The 14,273-nt window shown below is 38.3% G+C and overlaps 1 long non-coding RNA gene across 1 annotated transcript in view; it reads right to left on the reverse strand.

Moving 5' to 3' along the window:
• The window catches only part of LOC106905891 (uncharacterized), a 123,047-nt gene that overhangs the window by 46,167 nt on the left and 62,607 nt on the right, over positions 1 to 14,273 (reverse strand). Inside the window, exon 3 of the long non-coding RNA XR_015763052.1 lies at positions 9,869 to 9,924. This is a non-coding gene — a long non-coding RNA (uncharacterized LOC106905891). The remainder of the gene's footprint in view (positions 1 to 9,868; positions 9,925 to 14,273) is intronic.

The following is a 14,273-nucleotide window of genomic DNA, read 5'->3' on the forward strand; positions in this document are numbered from 1 at the left end:
GAATAGCAGACTTGGATTTGATCATCCTATGATGGGCTAGTGACCTGTCCATGATGTTCCCGATCTTTTGGCCAATGGCCACTGGAGGTGGGCACTTGTCCCCATGTGATCCAGCTATATCAGACAAGGTGAGGCAATGGATGAATTTGATCAACCTAATACAAATCTAGCAAAAGACGAGTGTGTTAGATACTGTTACAGCTACTGCTGAAGAGGCACTGCCATCCCATGACATGTAAATGTAAAAGCTCAGAGATGCATGCTTTTAGCTTATATTAGAATAACTCCAGATATATATTTTTGTTGAGTAATAAATACCATGTCATAAGGTATGCCTCAAAGGCAGGAAAGGTGGGAGAAAAAGAGAAGAACAATCTGTTACCATACCATTTTATATTCAATATGAGTACACTTTCAATTTGCTGTTTTTATTCTCCTCCCAGAGCAGTGGAGCAGACTATGACTCTAATGCCGTAAGATGTGACTTTAAGTGCTTTAAAACAAGTGTCATATATCTTACTAATAACCACAGTGTCATAATGACACAAAAATGAGCTCAGTTGCTGCAAATCATCCAGTGTGTGAGCACCTTCAGTAATGGCAGCTAAAGGACACGGTCGAGCAAACGGCCTTGCTGAGGAATAAAATGCCTGGTCTGAGTTGAGGGAGAAGAATTTGCCACATTTCATTAAACCTACATAGAGTTGAGCAGGTCTGATGAAGTCATGCATTCTGAGCACCATTTTGGTTTAATTTAAGAGACTTTCACTTTAGTACACAAGTCATCAATCATGTGGCAACTCGGGCTGCCTGGAGACAAGATGCGGAAACAGCCGCATACACTAACATCCTGAACCGCATGCAGACTCTCAAAGGCACAACTGCACATTTTAGCACAACAGGAGCACTGTACAATCATCCATTCTCTATTCATGTCCTCCAGAGAGCCTTTTTTCTCCTTAATGCATACATCTGTGAGACAACCTTCCATAATCAGTCAAGCCAAATGGCTTCAAACAAAAGAAGCATTAATGTCATGATCCGTGTTTCTGTGCATTTATTTTTAAGGGTTTTTTGTGTTCAGTTTCTGTCCTGTGAGTCTCCGTTTCTCTGCATCTTCCCCGTTGATTGCTTCCCAGGTGTGTCTAGTTACCTGATTACCCTCCCTGTGTACATAAGTCCACCTGTTGTCTCTGTCTCTTGTCGGGTACTTGTCAAACGTATGTTGTATGTCATTTGTCTGCCTGCCATCACAGTAGAACTGTAAAGTCCTGTGTTGGTTTAGCTCTCTTTTTCAGTCCTTAGTTTTTCAGTTGCTACCGGTAATTAGCTGTGTGCTAACTCTCTGCTGTGTTGCCTGTTCTGGACTGTTGAGCTTTCTTCATAAAATCTATCATCATCTTTATCACAACCTGGATCTCTGCGTCTCTCCTCACCACCTCGCAACCACCACACCTGACAATTTAAAGCCTATTCACTCGCTTTCTGGCTTAAACAACCAAGACAATTTGCTGGGAAATAATAAACCCTCCAGATCAAAATAACAAGTGATGCCTGACGTCAAATAATGAAACCGGAGCATGAAACAAAAGCCGGATAGCAGGTAGAAACCAAAATACACAAATAGGAAAATAGAAGTATAAGAGGAAAAAATTAATTATAATATGCAGTACTTAATTTCCAAAATAAAATCTCCATGGTATAAGATATTGAAGACATATGCAAAAAACTGAGAATGCTTAGCTGGATTGATGAATTAGGTTGTGTGATCAAGCTTGGAAGAAGAAAGAAGGCATATGAAATTAAATTTTTGCTGTCAGCGTTTATCCAAAAGCGATCTCTTGTGAGTTTCTGTCAATGTTATGAACTGCCCAGGTTCATGAGACGGACAAAAACCTACAGCACACAGATCCACATCTACACAGAGTAACAACAAAACAAGCCCACTTGACAGAAGCTCACTCCCTTCTCTCTTATTCTTTATGCTCTGCCTGCATTCTTTTCATATACACTATAAAGTTTGAGATCCAGGTTGAGAATAAGTACCTGAAACACTCTTTTGCAGATCTGTCTTAAAGGAATACAGATGCAATGCTTCATTCCCAGTACGCTTATTGTATTCTTCACAGCACTTTAATTTCTCTTTTTGCCAACACTCAGATATTACTCATGACAATTGAGGAAAACACATTTTAACTTTTCTCTTTCCTCCTGCGGTTCATTTTTTCTCTGGCATACATTTATGACATGTTCTCATCAACTCATGTGAATTTGGGGTTTTATTCCAGGCATTAGTTGGGCTTCGAAAGCTTAGTTAGATGCTCCCATGTGCAAACAAGTTTTCAGTTTACATGGTTACGCATCATAACAGATGTTGAAAAAGTGGCAGGAGTAGCAGCAGAACTTTTCAGCAGCACAGCATCCAAATCAGAATGAGCAAACATTATTTTTTGAAAAATGTGTTTTCACTGAAGAAATCCCAGCTGCAATGGTTCTCGAGTTCCTATTTCTACAATGCAACATACTTTGTGTCTAACATTAAAAGAAAAACAAAATGAAAAAAGAAAAAAAAAAAGCACAAACTGAGTTTCTGGAGGTTTCAGTTCACCTGTTTGCCAAATCTGAGATCAATTTTGTTACAAAACATTCCCATTTGTGCATTCCTTACTTCCTTTATTTTGCAGCTGTAGACAAACTATTGCAAATTCAACTAAACCATTATATACAGAAACTTGATTATCTTGTTAGAAAAATCTTTAATATTTGAAGGCTCTAAATAATCACAAATATGTCAGGATATTACATATTATTTAATACTATATTACTCTGGTTACTAGGCCAAAGAGTCTTACAAAACAGGGTAAATTAGGATCACTGATGAAACAAACAACTAAGTGATTTCTGTTGGTAAGTACTATTTATTGTATTCACATGCCAACATTTCATTATATAAGAATAGATAATACTTTAAGTCACAGGTTGTCAAAGCAGACCTCAAATGTCTCTTGGAAAGCATGCATTGAGGAATGATCAATATGAAATTGTTGAAAAATAAAATACTTTTCAACAGTGACCTTTCCAGAGGGAAAAAAAAGAAAGATGTGTTAAAAACAGAAAATACTAAATATAATTCAAATACAATACAGCGCAGCTGCAGATCCATAAGCATTTGGGCATAGTGATAAATATATCCTTTCATCCACATACTGATGTAAACTAATGTTATGTTCCCTTTTTACATCTGAAAAACTGGATCGTGCAGAGGTTAAAAAGAAGTTCCTTTATATCCATTGGGGATTCTACTGAAAATTAGGAAATGCTGTCAGGCTTTGGCATCTAACGCATCAAAGTACTGGTAGCCAGTAATGACTACTGTGCCCAAAGATCAGATTGGTCAACTGCATGTCTTGAATGACTATGTCAATTGTCACAACTCGAGATATCCAAGCTCTACACAACGGATGGAATGTTTTACAGGATTGTATTTTAAAATTACTTGAATTTTGGATTGTTAAAAAAAAGGATTGTGATTGAGCTCTGATTGGCACGGATCTTGTTTTTTTGTTTTTTTTTTTGTTTTTTTTTCTTTAGCTTTCAGAATCTTATTTGCTGAAAGTAATTGTTTTCAACTCTGTTGTACAGGCGAGAAAAAAAACAGAAAAATACTGGGGTGGTTTTGAAAATTGTTCATGTGGGAAGAGACCTCTTCTTCTGAAAATGGTTGTGAAGTGTGTAGAAAGAAAGCAAGATAACTACAGGCTTTAATAATATTATAATACAGAAGAAAGCAGAAGTCTTTTGGGTCCTTTAAAGCCCCATCATCAGTCATTCTAAGCAGCCTTTCTGTCTCAAGGAAATACCTCCTTAAAGCAATTCATTTCGATACAACTACTGGACCTGTCCGTGTAACGAAGCAGCCATTCTGCTGCCAGTGCTGGACAGTCTTCATGATCATTTCCTTCCGTAAAACTCCCAGAAGGACTGAAGCTCTTCATTTCTAACATTACCTTAGAGTATAAAGTCAGAGTGAAGATAAATCCTGCATATTACCCAGGTCTCTGGTGAAACAGAACAAATTCAGCAGCCTCTACTGTGATGTGGAATCTCTACAATGGTGCCCAAAGAGCTCTCAACATGAGCTGGAAGACATCCCAGAAACATCAAGAAGAAGCTTTGCATTTACAACCGCAGGAGAATATATTTTAGGACGAGCTCTGTGCTTTTGTGGTTGTATCAAAGTGTTGGCTAGATTTGTGGCGGCTATTGAAAATGAAATTCTGTTCTTCAAACAAGCAGTTCTGCATTGCATCAGCTCCTGGCAATCATCTCTGTGTATAATACAATCTCCGATCTCACCACCATTGTTTTAAATGTAAGTGAACTATGTCTAAAGCAAGGTGTAAGTGTAGGCTGAGAGAAAGTGTAACTTTTACAGGCCAATAACCATCATCTTCTTCTTCAACTGTGGTCCATGTACGCTTGGCCTCTTTTTTTTTCTCTCTGGTTTACCTCTTATTAGAGGTAAAGCAGCTTTTACATAACTTAGCACTCTCATGTACTCTTTAGCAGATGTGCACTCTGTACTAATAATTGCAACAAACTGATGCAATTGGGCAAATATTCTGTCTCTGTGGATCTAAGGTTTGGCAGTTCCTTGTTTGTAATAGTAGTAAGAAGAACTTGAGGAGAAAGAAGCAGATCCAAGAAATTTTATGGCAGTAATTGGGTGCTAATAAAGCTCCTTGATTGTTGCTGTAATAAACCTTTCCATAAATGTCACATAGAAGAATGATATACATCTGTACACAAGCGCCACACCTCCAAACTGCAGCCCTCCCACTTCCTAAAAGGCTCTTGGGAGTCTGGATACGTTTGAAATACACTCATCCGCCACTTCATTAGAGACACCTTGCTTTTACTGAGTCGGTCTCCCTTTTGCCATCAAAAATGCATCAGTTATTCATGGCACAGATTCAACCATGAACTGGAAACATTTCCCAGAGGTTCTGGTAGATGTTGACATGTTGGCATCACAAAGTCACTTCAGATTTTTGAGCAGTAGACAAAGGTCTGGTGACAGGTGAGGCCATTGAAGTACAATGAACTCATTGTCAAGTTTGAGATAATCTGAGCTTTGAAATATGGTGTTATTCTCCTGAAAGTAGCCAAGACACATTTGATCATGGTCAGCAACAATTCACCGGTCGGCAGTGATGTTTTGCCAATGTTCAACTGATACATAAAGACCCTAAAGTGTGCTAAGAAAGCTGAATTGTAAGCCATTGGTATAAAAGTTGGGTCCATGCCACCATGTTTAAAAATGACAAAAAGTGTCTCCATTGGTATCAGATCCATTTGGACTCTTCCAGAACTGTGGTCAGAAGAAACAAAAACAGATTCTAAGGGCTGCAAATGGTCTCCAAACGTTGGACACAGTGGGCAACCATCTGAATATTGCAGTTTAAATTGAGACTCGTCAGCACAGTTGACATTGTGCTAATCTGTTTGTTCAAATTCGATGAACTTGTGTCCAGTGTAGCCTCATTTTCCTGTTCTCAGGTAACAGGAATGACACTTGGTGTGCTCTTCTGCATCTGTAGACCACCTGCTTCAAGGATTGATGGGTTGTACAAAAAGAGATTGTGTTATATGTCACATACACAACTTTTTCAGCTCATTCTAAATAAACCCAAGGTATGGCTCTGGTGATAATCCCTGTAAATCAGCAGTTTCTGAAATACTGAGATCAGCCCATCTGACACTAACAGTAATGTTATGTTCAAAGTCCCTTAAATTCGTTTTTCTTCATTCTGAAGATGGGTTGACCTTCACAAAGATTTCCTCAACATGTCCAGATGCCTAAATCCATTGAGAAGCTACCATGTGATTGAATGATTTGCAACTGAAAAAGTGTCCCCAATAGTTTGTTTTTTTAACTTAATGATAAAAGCTGGGGGAAGACACAACATTCACTATATTCATATGTACTCAGGAGAATAGGTTGCTTTAAAACAAATGCATATGTTCAATACTTGACTATAGTCATGCCTATCTTTATCATGCATCAGTGCTGTAATGTGAATGTTTCTGGATAGGAGTAGCAGTTTCCAGAGACAAAACAAGCTAAACAAGGGGTGCATAGGTGTGCCAGAAAGAAATAAAAGAGGAGGCCAAAAGGTTTATTCTGGTTTGGTTTAATGCACACTTACAAAATTAGTTCCATGCTGACTCAAAATTTTACAGTTTCTAATTTCTGGATTAGATTGCATGAGACATGAATATAAAGTTGTTGCTCTTATAAAACCCAGACCAAGAGAGCTGAGAAGTCTGGAAAATGAGTCAAATGCAATGTTGGAGGTTGATAGCAAAAGGCTCATATTCTACACAGAGATGAGATGAGGCAGAGCGGGGAGACAGGCTGCGGGAAACTGCAGGGATTTGGGGTTGGAAAAAAGAAAACTAATTTGGATAAGTCATGTATAAAACAAAAGAGTCTTTGTGAAATTATCCAAAGAGCTCTTAGCTGAATTCCTTAACTCTCAACTAGTGTCTTTGTTGACTCTTGAAAACACAACTGCAGATCAATAAAACTACTGAAGCCACAGCCAGGGCTTTAGTAGAGATGTGGATCAGGGACAGAATTGGGGATGTGGGATGTGACAGTGATGCTAGGGTGGCAACAGGCCAGAGGCTGATACCCGACTCTTCATGCCACAAAGAATGAAGCCGGTCTGGCACAGCGGCTCTAAAATATACAGCAGTCCCCCCTGACTAACCATCATCAATGTGGTAGCAATCAGCTGTGGGTAAAAAGATGTTGATGGAAAAAGAATACCGACAGCCACTTGAATCATCCACCTCCCCACATGAGGCGCCCCGATGTTCCCATTCATACCTCGCAGAGAGTCAGAAGAGATTGTACATTTTAAGAGATGAACAAACTAACATGGCTGTTTGGGGTAGAGCAACAGAGACAGACATGCCAGTGGTCAAGGCGGCTGGCGAAGAACTAGACACCACAGCTTCCCCCCGTTTCCCTTCCTTTACCCCAGCACACATGAACATTCTCCTCTGCTACCAGAGAACATATAAACAGTGTTATCCTTTCTGCTGATTACCCCTTAAAAAGCCGCAGCACCAAACTGAACCTTTCTTCTGATAATTTACGTCTTAATGGATTTACAAGGTAGCTCTGGGTCTGAGGCAGGGAGATTTTGATATCGGAGCATTGGAAGTCCTCAGCCAAGTGAGAAAAGCTTGACTTATAGGCACACTAAATCAACTCTTCCCAGCAATTAGATCAAAGATGGTAAAAAACAATCCCGCGCCCACAAACAGACACAGTCCCAACCCTCGACACAGTCCAAGACACATCCTTGGCAAAACAGCATGTGCTAAGTCATATCCTCTTCCCACACACAAACACGCACACACGGATTAGCATATTGTGGTATTTCTAAAATATTACCATAGTGCTTTCTATTGCATTAACAAAGGTTTCTGTAAAGTTTGGACTGTGAACACTTTAAAAATAAATTTAATTAGACAGGTAGGGCTGTTGAACCTCGGTATTGTTGCTGTTCTCCATGAGTTTGCAGACACCAGAGCTCTGCTGTTTCTCTCAGTTAAATACCCCCGTGGAAAACTCTCACAGGGTCAGCTAAATGCTTTAAAAGCCAGTGTGTTATGATTTTACCACACTGATGTCACTGTTTTAATAGCATAGGTTTTCCTGGACCCACTTTGGTTTACTTCTCAAATAGCGTCAAATTCAAAATTGGGACAGTTCGTGTTTACTGCTTTTTAGCCGTCTGCAGAATTGGTGAGGCATTTATTGAGATTAAGTTAGTCAAACTGTGGCCAGGACTTTTGATTGTGGGCATTAAAACAAGAGCAGAGAAAGCATGGATGTATGAGTGGTTTAAAATTAATTGCATTTGTCAACCATCAACCCCAACAGGACTCATGCACACATCTAAGCTCCAGCCTTTTTATGTGTGAAAATAAATCATTATAAGAGCAGCCTTAAACCATGAGCTATATGGAACTATAAAGACAAACTAGATAATTTGTCTATGGTTTGTCTGTCTGCACAGTTTGTTTTGACTAAGAAGTCCTCAATCTCTGTCTCCGTCCATCTTTCTCTTCTTTGGGCTCTTTTTTTTCAGCTCTGACTCATTCTCCGGTACTGGTCCCAAGTCTGGCGTCAGACGAAACATTAAGTCAAAATGTTTTAATTAAAAAGAGAATTGGGGGCTAGTAAATGCTGCCTATTTGTCTCCATGGCCTCAATTCTGCTCAACTTTTAGAGAAATAAGGGTGTGATAGTGCTGCCGTGAAGAAAATGTTTCTGTATGACTTTCCTGTTTAAACATCCGACAATATATTTTAATAAGTTGAAAAGAGAAGAAATCTACGTTTACATCTGTGACTCGAACATGATGAACTTTGTTTAATTAGACTTGTTCATGTTTTTTGACAATCACATGAAAGAATAGCAAACTGCCTCATATATTGGTAAAAGAAACATGAGTGCTTTGTTTCCTCGTGTAAAACACACCGGCAGGGCTGCAAACTATGTGCATCTTTGTAGATTTCTTAATTTTTTTTCTTTTGTTTCAGACTCAATATATGATGTCAAATAAATGTTCATTTCAGAAAATACAAAATTCAGGAAACCCTTTAAAAAAATTGAAATAAATTACAAGATTCAGTTGTCAAATGGTGTTTTCATTCATAGAGTGGAAGAAGCTATTCACACCAAATAAGTTATTTATTTGAAAAAGTAGTTGCCCATTAAACCTAATAAATGGTTGTGTAACCCTTGGCTGTAACAACTCCCATCAGGCAGCTGCAATAACTCCTTTTTTTTTTTTTTTTAGATTTTTTTTTTTGAAGGGTTTTTAAACATGAACTTATGTGACCCCAAAGCATCTCAATCAGATTTGAGTACAGACTTTGACTTGGCCACTCCAAAAGAATTAATTTAATTCATTTTTTGAGTAGTGGCGTGCTTTAGATCATTGATCGTTGGGCTTAATGTCACAACTGACGTCTAAACATTTTCTGTCAGGATTTTCTTGAGACCAAAACTCATTATTCCATTTTGTGATTTTGTAACGCCATCTGAGTCTGAGTCTGTTTGATTGTTGCCGTCAAATTGTGTTTCTTTCTGAAAGTCTAAATCAATTTTAGTGACGTTTCTCTAGGTTTATTGGCAAATGTATTGTGTTAACTTCTGTGAATACCTTTAATTAAAACTTTAATTAAATTGGAATCAAAATAAAAAGTGAAAAATAAATTTTCTGTAACAGAGCTGCAGCCTTTTCACGCATCTTTTATTGTTTAACTTTTGCTTTTTTTGTTACTGCCTCTCTGATAATCACGACCACCAGAGTTGTTTCACAATCCGTCACATCAAACTACCTTTTCATTATCATACTTTCTAATTGGTGACATTTTTCAAGCTGACAGTTACCAAGATGTGAGCAGGGAAGGGGAAGACAGTGAAGACTGTCCTAGCTTAGCTTTGTGCTTTCATGGCTCACTGGGCCTCCTATTATTTCCCTGATGGCCTTTTAAAAGAAGCTCATCCATCACTCACTGACAGCATCTGTCTCTTTCTAACCTCTCTGGCCTGATATGAAATAATATTTTTAAAAAGTCAAGCCTGTCACTGTAATGGACAGCTCCTCCCAGGGGGCGGTAGGAAATCAGAGCTTTGAAGCGTGTCACTCAAGCTTTTCAACAGAATATGTTTGTGTGTGTGAAGTGGAATCAGAACTCCATATAAATGCATGACGAGAACAGACACAAGGAAGAAAAAGACAGAAATGTCTTTAAGTGTGACCACATCACACGGACTTACGTTGTGGTGTGCAGGAGTTCTCTCTGTGGAATCAGTGCCAAGGAGCGCTGAAAGATCTGGAAAGGAGAGATCCGATAATGAGGAAATGCAGTTGGGAAAGTCCTGAGTAACATGTGGTGCCTACTGTAGGGCCCACACAGACCCAACTTTTAGTGTATCTAATATCCTCACACCGTATTGCAGCCTGCTTTCTGCCTAATGAAAAAAATATGATGCTTTGCAGCATCCAGCATTCTGTCTATTATTAATCTCTGGCAAAATATCCAACAATTACATTCAAATGATGCATGAAGTTCTTACGTGTCTTTTGTTCGACTGAAGTCGTTTTGTTTTTTTCCTTTTAAAAAACTTTTATTTGCCTTAACATTATGAACACATGTCCAAGTTCTCTTCTGCGTTCTTTCAAAAGTCACTCCATGCATCAGGTTCAGTCAGCCCTATCACCATTTATGAGCTTGTTTGTCTGTCTGTGCATATACATTAGAATGGTCTGTTCAAGCTTCTTCTGTGCCCTTTTTATAGGACCCTGTTTAAACCAGACAGGCATGTTTCCGTCTGTACAAAGCTGGCACGCTCCAGGAGATAATGAGACACTGTAGTTTGGTTTGGATTGATTAAGGATTATTCTGTAACACAAACAAACTACTGTTCTGCCTGTCCACACGTGAAGAGAATTAGGCTCTAATGAGCTGGGCAAGGCTGAGTCGAAGGATACAATGAAATGAGGAGGGAACAGGTCCAAAAAGCAGGAGAAAAGCTCTTGCAATAGATGTTCAGTCCTAATGTCTGCATAAACACTGAATTGGATGGATTCATATCCATATACAGCTGCTTTTTGCCTGTTTTTGTTTCTCCCCACTGACAAAGGCCATGTCCAAACTACTATAAGCAATTTTAAAACAATTCCAGATCCATGTATGTGATGTGTGTTATAAGTTACAATGTTTTGCCACATTCCCTAGTCTAACCATACACTTGTGTTGTGAATTACATGATAGAACACAAAGTAGTGCATAACTGTGAAGTGGGACAAGAATAACAATTTGCTTAAGTTGTTTTGAAACATAAATCTGTGCATTTGTGTAGAATTCCCCTGAGTCAAACCTTGGTGAACCAGCTTTTGTTGCAGTTTCATCTGCAAGTCTTTTTGGAAATGTCAACATCCCTACCCCTACTTTGCAGCTTACACGCTGCGTAGTGAAGGGAATATGACCTTTTGCAGCATCCAGCAGTCTAAATATTATTAATCTCTAGTAAAATAATCCAGCAATGACATTCAAATTATGCATGACGTTCTTATGCCTTTTTGTATGTATGAAATTGCTGATTCCTTTAAAAAAACTTCTTTGTCAAGTCATTAGGGCTCTAACGATTCCTTGAATCATTTGAGGACCTCGATTATTCAAATTCCTCAAGGCAAATTATCTGCCTTGAAGCTTTGTTATGTTATGTTTTACTATTTAACACACCCTTTTCCGGCAGGGTGATTATTTGTGTTGCGCAATGTTCTCGCCTCCGCCTATGAAGTGCTATCAGTATAAGCATAGTGAATTTTCAAGTTCAGTTAACGGATGGTAATATCCAGATTTTTATCATTTTTGAGTGACCTACAGGCATCCTTGTACAGAATACAACAGCCTTTCTCCTCCCAGAGCTGCTGCCTAGTGGCTGGATTGGAGCGAACGGCAGCAAGGTGCATGGTAGATGTAGTTATAGACAAGTGGAGCAGAGAATAACACAGTGGGCTGCTGTGCTCTAGCTGATGCTTAGCAAAAGTGTAGATTTACCGACGAATCGGAAAATAAATTTACTAACCTACAGAAAAGTAATTGTTAGGGATGTACACATATGCGATATTAAAACTGCAGTAATGGCAATATTTACCAATATTTTATGACACTTTTTATTCAATTACTCAATCAGAATAATCGCAAGAGTACCTGATTACTAAGATAATCGCTTAGATATCATGAACACGTTCAAGTTCTGCTCTAAATTGTTTCAAAAGTCAGTCTATGCACCCGACTGAATCAGCTCCATCTCTATTTTTTAAATACAAATCTGTATAAATGTGTGATGTGTATTTGCGCAAAATGTAAATGCTGCTGCAATTACCTCTTAAAGTCTTTTTTGATGTCTTTACCATCTTTTCACATCTGCAAATTTTCACATGATATCTCATGCACTGTTAATTTCAATGCAGAGCATCTTTGAACATAATTAGGATTTTTTTTGTGTGCATTGAAAAGCAACTAAAAAATAAGAACCGAGAAAATTATAGAGCGAGGTTCTGGCATCAATGTCAGTCTAATATTATATACTAAATAAAACAGATAGGTAACTAATTTCACAATTTAGTACACATAAGAACAAAGTGTACCAAAAAGGGTCAAGTTCAAATTGAGTGTTAATAAAAAGAAGCACTGCAGTGATGCAATGGCAGTGTTTTTACAGCTTCCCAGTGCTCCCACAGAGGCTGTGTAAAAACACAAATCACGGCAAGAAGGTACCACCCAGAGAAAATAAATAAACCAAGCTGTGACCAGGCATTAATTGAGAGCAGAGAGAGAGACTTAAATGTTCGCTAGTCATGGATGCTGAATTGGAAGGATTGAAACAGTGCACATCCAGCCATGACTGCCTAATCCATAAAATATGTGTAATTACAGTATGCTGTCATCTTAACCCTCTAAAACAATGTGGTAAATATCACAAAAGTTGTCTCTTTTTTTAAATGTTGTGAATGTGCATGCGTTTTTGTCAAGTTTTTGTACTTATTTTTGTTCCAGCTCTCTAATGGAGATCGATGCAGGCATTAATGATCCTGTAACCAGGGAGTGACATGCATGAGAGCTTGCAGCCAACAGCAGTTATACCATCTTTCATTATTGGTTGCTTTCTGGCTTGAAACAAAACTGTTCAGTTAGCTACATCAAAGTGACATTGAAAAAACAAGAGGTGGCAATTGCAGCTTGGTTTTCAATCAGCACAAATCAATACATGACCTCACAAAGATTCTGTTATGCTGACATTACGCTGGCGATAAAATGAGAAAAAGAGAGAAACAGCTCTGTAGTTAAGTATGTAAGCAAATAAGTAAGCTTTTAGTTTTACCCTCATTTCTCATTTAATTAAAGAAAACATTTTGTCATCCTGCACTTAACAGAATTTAAGTACTTTAACAAACTGTGGAGATTTTTCATTTGTGTGAAGCAAGGTGCGCAACAAAATATCATCTGTACAGGAGTGACAGGATATCTCCCCAAGAGGAATAACATTAAATAAAAAAACAGCAGAGTCCCAAAAACAGAACCTGGAGGTTACACCAAAATGGAGTAGATAAGGGGAGCAGGTTAAAAAAAAAAAAAAGTGTCAGCTAGGTATGGATCCCGTCTTTAAGCCTTTTGCCAGAAAATTCTGGTTGCTCTTTGTGCTTGAATGGTGTCAGTTGGGGGAGGTAAATGTTTTGATTGATCTGATTGGCCAGACTTTCTGCTCAAATTTGGAGACAGACAGTGCAGGACTTGGCCCAATAAGTAGATGAACAAGAAGAGGAGCAGGAGGAAGAAGGAGAAGAAGAAAAAGGCCAGGGAAAGGAAATGGAAAATCGGCAAATTGTCCTTTTCCTTGGCTTCTTTTTCTTCTTCATCCTCCTCCATCTCCTCCTCCTCATCCTGTTAAACTAGGGAAGAACTAGGACATACAAGACACTGGCTCTTGAGGATTGACTTTGGACATCACTGACTTAATAAAAATATAGTCCAGAAAGACACATAGGTTCACACTTAAAATAGCAACACCAGAATCTGTTACTGTAAGTAAAAGAAACCTACCATCTGTATTGCAAATAGTAAAAACAACAAATGGTTAGTTTTATTTCCCTGAGATTAACTGGTGGTAATAATATTTTCAATTTAAATAGATTTACTTGGCATGCAAAAAACAAAGTGCTTCAGAATTCCATATCACTTTGAACCTTCTGCAAGTAATTAGAGAAACATTTCCATTTCCTCCCTATAAATGTGTGAAGGCTTTTGTGCACACACACATGCACGCACACAAGAATAGGAGAATAAATCCTTACACTAGCCTTCAACTTTTAAGTATCAGAATAAATCTACTGTAAATGTCAATGTCACATTAAAATCAACAAACCTGCACAGCTTCACTTTTCTAAAGGCATGCGAAAAAATCTCAGTGCAAACACACGCATACACACACAGCTATTTAAAATGGCTCTCAAGGTCTCTAATATAAAACAGCAGAAAATGCCCATGTAAAATACTTAGTAAAAAGCAAGTTAAACTACTAACAAATAAAATCTTGTGAAAAGTTTTTTGACATTAGACTTGCAGGTCTGTTGAATTTGGGATTTTCCTGAGAGTGCCTTATAGAACATTTTTTG

This window comes from Poecilia mexicana, unplaced genomic scaffold, assembly GCF_051168715.1.
Source record: "Poecilia mexicana isolate PSO_F unplaced genomic scaffold, ASM5116871v1 scaffold_6, whole genome shotgun sequence".
NCBI lineage: Eukaryota > Metazoa > Chordata > Actinopteri > Cyprinodontiformes > Poeciliidae > Poecilia > Poecilia mexicana.